This window comes from Colobus angolensis, unplaced genomic scaffold (assembly GCF_000951035.1).
Source record: "Colobus angolensis palliatus isolate OR3802 unplaced genomic scaffold, Cang.pa_1.0 Scaffold27, whole genome shotgun sequence".
In the NCBI taxonomy this organism is placed as follows: domain Eukaryota; kingdom Metazoa; phylum Chordata; class Mammalia; order Primates; family Cercopithecidae; genus Colobus; species Colobus angolensis.
The window spans coordinates 2,944,705-2,950,011 of NW_012115932.1; positions in this window are offsets into that span (position 1 = coordinate 2,944,705).

Below are 5,307 nucleotides of genomic sequence, written 5' to 3' on the forward strand. Positions count from 1 at the left end.
ATATGAAAAAATGCTCATCATCACTGGTCATCAGAGAAATACAAATCAAAACCACAGTGAGATGCCATCTCATGCCAGTTAGAATGATGATCATTAAAAAGTCAGGAAACAACAGATGCTGGAGAGGATGTGGAGAAATAGGAATGTTTTTACACTGTTGGTGGGACTGTAAATTAGTTCAACCATCGTGGAAGACAGTGTGGCAATTCCTCAAGGATCTAGAACTAGAAATACCGTTTGACCCAGCAATCCCATTAATGGGTATATACCCAAAGGATTATAAATCATGCTACTATAAAGACACATGTACATGTATGTTTATTGTAGCACTATTCACAATAGCAAAGACTTGGAACCAACCCAAATGTCCATCAATGATAGACTGGATTAAGAAAATGTGGCACATATACACTATGGAACACTATGCAGCCATAAAAAAGGATGAGTTCATGTCCTTTGCAGGGACATGGATGAAACTGGAAACCATCATTCTCAGCAAACTATTACAAGGACAGAAAACCAAACACCGCATGTTCTCACTCACAGGTGGGAATTGAACAATGAGAACACTTGGACATAGGGTGGAGAACATCAAACGCCGGGGCCTGTCGAGGGGTGGGCGACTGTGGGAGGAATAGCATTAGGAGATATATCTAATGTAAATGACGAGTTAATAAGTGCAGCATACCAACATGGCACATGTATACCTATGTATCAAACCTGCACGTTGTGCACATGTACCCTAGAACTTAAAGTATAATAATAATTTTAAAAGCAACTGCCAAAAAGGAATAGTGATCTTCAGGGGTCACAGATAACATAAATGATGGGATCTGGGTCGGACCTAGTGAACTGGGTGGGTGGGAGGGAGTAAGCGCCTGTTAAAGGGCAGAAGCCTCTGGGCTCCTGCTGAATATTATGGTGGAAATGGGCTGAGACTTTCTAATTTTTCCAGAGAATCCAGGAATCCATACTTTTTGTGTGAAATCTCACCTTTTTAATTTTTTCGAGACAGGGTCTTGCTGTGTTACCCAGGCTGGAATGCACTGGTGTGATCACTGCTCACTGCAGCCTCCCTCAACCTCGTGGGCTCAAGCAATCCCCTTAGCCTCCCAAGTAGATGGGACCACAGGTGTGCAATACCACACCAGCTAATTTTTGCACTTCTTGCAGAGACCAGGTCTCCCTGTGTTGCCCAGCCTGGTCTTGAACTTCTGGCCTCAAGCAATCCTCCCACCTCACCCTCCCAAAGTGCTGGGATTACAAGCATGAACCACCATACCAGGCCTGATTTTTAAATGTTCAATTTTTTAAGAATCACCATCCAAGCAAAACAAAAGAAGTTTGCCAGTCAAATTCAGCTCACAGATGCCAGTTCGCCAGGTCTGAGCCCCCAAATGAGCAGCGGCATGAAAGTCAAGGAACTTGCCTGATGCTGATTTAAGAGAAGATTGGGTGTTGAGAATACTAAGGCTCAGAGTGGAGGAAATCATGCTACAAACCAGGGACACTGTTGGGAGAAGATCTATCTCAGGTGTCAACGGCAACAGAACAGCAAAATGCTGATCTCTTGGGACACTGTGATTCCCAAGCTTTGGCGCACACTGGAATCACTAAGGGAGCGTCTAAGAATTCCAGTCCCTAGCCCAACAAAATTAGAATGGCTGGGCGTAGGACCCCAGGTGATCTCAATGTGCAGCAAAGTTTGAGAACCACTATGCTAAGGGACTCTCTCTCAAGTCTGAGAACCTGTCTCCGCAGTTTTGATAAAGCTGGTTTTGGGGGAGCAGGGGGTATGCCTCACAGAAGGCAAGGAAGTATACTCAGTTGTAAAGATTTGAAGTTTTCCCACATCTGGTGAAAAGGAATCTGAGTGCAATAAGCTTAAATCCATCCTTAGTGACTGAACTTATGAACAGCGGACTTTGCCAACAGCCATGGAGAGGCAGAGAAGTTTGGTGCTCCCTTAAAAAAAAATCACACTTTATTGTTACCATTTAACTGTAAGTCTTCCAAGTGCCCCATGAGAGCTCTGTGAGGGCAGGGGTGATGTCTGGTGTTAGTCTGTATCTGGTTCCTAAGGGCTACTTACAAATATGTATTGGTGAGATGCCATGGAGAAGTAGGGAAAGCAAGCTACTAGTTGGGGACAGGGAGGACTTGGTGGTGGGACTCTGGAGAAAATGTCAGGTGTCCATATCAAAGAACAGGGGTGGGAGGTCTTCGGTGGGGGGGGTCATCTTGTGGCAGCTACTGAATGAATGAAACCAGTAAAGTCCCCAGCACATAAAAGTATCCAGGAATTACTTCCTAAGATGCTTTCCCTACTATCTCCCCCAATTTTAAGTGCAAGAATGAAAAATTTGAAAAATACGTGTCTGTGAATAAACACTGTAATGTATTGGTTAAGTGGACTCTGACGCCAGGCTGCATAGGTGCAAGAACTTACTACTGTGGACTTTGAGCAAGACATCGAACTCATCTCTGCCTCAGCTTCCTCGTCTGGATATGTAGATGATAATGCCTACAGGTGGTTCTAAGGAGTTCATGAGTTATTCATAAAGGGATCAGAAGGCCACAGAGTGTGAGCTACTGTTTTCTTGGAGAATATCAGTAAAAAGGATATAGTTTGCTAATTATCAGATAAACGAAAATCAAAACCACAGTGAGATATCGTCTCACACCTGTTATAACAGAATCTCTATTGTCAAAAAGTCAGAGACTGGGCATGATGGCTCATGTCTGTAATCCCAGCATTTTAGAAGGCCAAGGCAGGCAGATCACCTGAAGTCAAGAGTTCGAGACCAGCCTGGCCAACATGGCGAAACCCCATCTCTACTAAAAATACAAATATTAACTGGGTGTGGTGGCTCGTGCCTGTAATTCCAGCTACTGGGGAAGCTTAGGGGAGAGAATCACTTGAACCTGAGAGGCAGAGGTTGCAGTGAGCCAAGATGGCGCCACTGCACTCCAGCCTACGCAACAAGAGTGAGACTCCATCTCAAAATAAATAAATAAATTAAGTAATTAAAAAGTCAGAAGATAACAAGAGTTAGCAAGAATGTGGAGAAAAGGGAGTTCTTGTAACCCATTGGTGGAAATGTAAACTTGCACAGCCATGAGAAAATCAGTATGGAGATTCCTCAAAAAATTAAAAATAGAACTATCATATGATCCAGCAATCCTATCTGGGCATATATCCAAAGGAAATGAAATCAGTAGCTCAAAGAGGTATCTGCATTCCTGTGTTTATTGCAGCATCATTCACAATAGCTAAGATATGGAAATAACTTGTCTGTTGATAAATGATTTGATTTTTAAAATGTGGTATGTGTGCACACACATATACACATGACGGAATATTATTCAGCATAAAAAGGAAGGAAATCTTGCCATTTGCAACAACATGGAGGAATCTGAAGGACATTATGCTAAGTGAAATAAGACACATAAAGACAAATACCACATGATCTCACTTATATATAAAATGCAAAAACGTCAAACTCACAGAAACAGAGAGTAGAAGGGATTGGGGCTGCGGCAAATGGGGAGATATTGGTCAAAGGTACAGACTTTCAGTTATGAGATGAATAAATTCTGGAGACCCAATGTACAGCATGGTGACTGTAGTTAATAATACTGTATTGTACACTTGATATTTGCTTAGAGAGGACCTTAAGTGTTCTCACCACGTAAGGGAAAAAAAGGGAAACTATGTGAGGTCATGGATATGTAAATTAGCTTGATTGCACTTGCATAATGCGTCCGCCAGGCTTTGCTGCTTCACTGTAGAAACCCTATCGGTTGTAATGTTTGCTAAAATCCTTAACCACCAATGTTTCCCACAGGCAAAACTCACGTGTATTTCTTCTCTAAGAATCTCCTTCCATAAAAACGGTAGATTCAAGAACAAAGAACCCCCTCTCACTGAAGTAGCAAGAATATTTAAATAAAAGGTACTCTCATTTCCATACAACCAGAATCGTCTAAAAAATTGGAAAAGGTAAGATACCAGGCTCCATCCCAAACCTACCCAGTCAGAATCTATGGGACTGGGTCTAGGCGTCATATTCTTTTCTTTCTTTTTTTTTTTAAGATGGAGTCCCACTCTGTTACCCAGGTTGGAGTGCAGTGGCAGGATCTCGGCTCACTGCAACCTCCGCCTCCCAGCTTCAAGTGATTCTCCTGCCTCAGCCTCCCAAGCAACTGGGATTACAAACATGTGTCACCACGCCTGGCTAATTTTTGTATTTTTAGTAGAGATGGGGTTTCACCATGTTGGTCAGGCTGGTCTTGAACTCCTGACTTCAAGAGATCCACCTGCCTCAGCCTCCCAAAGTGCTGGGATTACAGGCATGAGGCACTGTGCCTGGCTGGCATTGTATTTTTCACAAGCTTCCCAACCTGCTTCCAACGCCCATCAAAGGTTGAGAAACACTGGTCAAGAAACAACTTGGTGATATCAAAATGCAAAATTCTAGCACAGATGGAAATTTAAAATGTCTTCGAATAAAACACTTGCTCATTGATTTTTTTTCTTTTACTGCACTCCTGTCATTAAAAAAAAACACGTTCTATACTTCCATAAATGAATGTCAAATTTATACACATTGCTTCTGCTTTTTAATCTCGTTTTTCACTTTAATCAATACCGAATATCTGCACTATACATACTCATATAGGATCTGTTATTAAATGAGATGTTGAACTTGTCCAGTGTTCACTTACAGCATCTTCTAAGCAAACAGAGGAGTCTGATGAGAGCGATCTAATTTGCTACAGTAAGCTGTGATGGAGAGAACAGGGGTGAATTAGAAACTCAGCCCACCCCAGCTTATGCTGTTACCAAGCAAGAATAGTGGCCTATGCAGCCAGCACTTCCAATTTTTCACAAGAAGACAGAAACTGAGTTTGTCATGTACAATCTTGCAATTCTTAAATGGCTGGCAACTGATTCAAATATTTTTAAAAATATCATTAAAAAATGTACAATTGAGGCCAGGCATGGTGGCTCATGCCTGTAATTCCAGCACTTTGGGAAGCCAAGGCGGGTGGATCACTTGAGACCAGGAGTTCGAGGCCAGTCTGGCCAACCTGGTGAAACCATCTCTATTAAAATACAAAAATTAGCCGGGTGTGGTGGTGCATGTCTGTAATCCCAGCTACTCGGGAGACTGAGGCAGGAGAATCACTTGAACCCGGGAAATGGAGGTTGCAGTGAGCCGAGATTGTGCCACTGCACTCCAGCCTGGGTAAGAGCAAGACTCCATTGCGGGGGAAAAAAAAAAAAAAAAAAAGAACTTACAT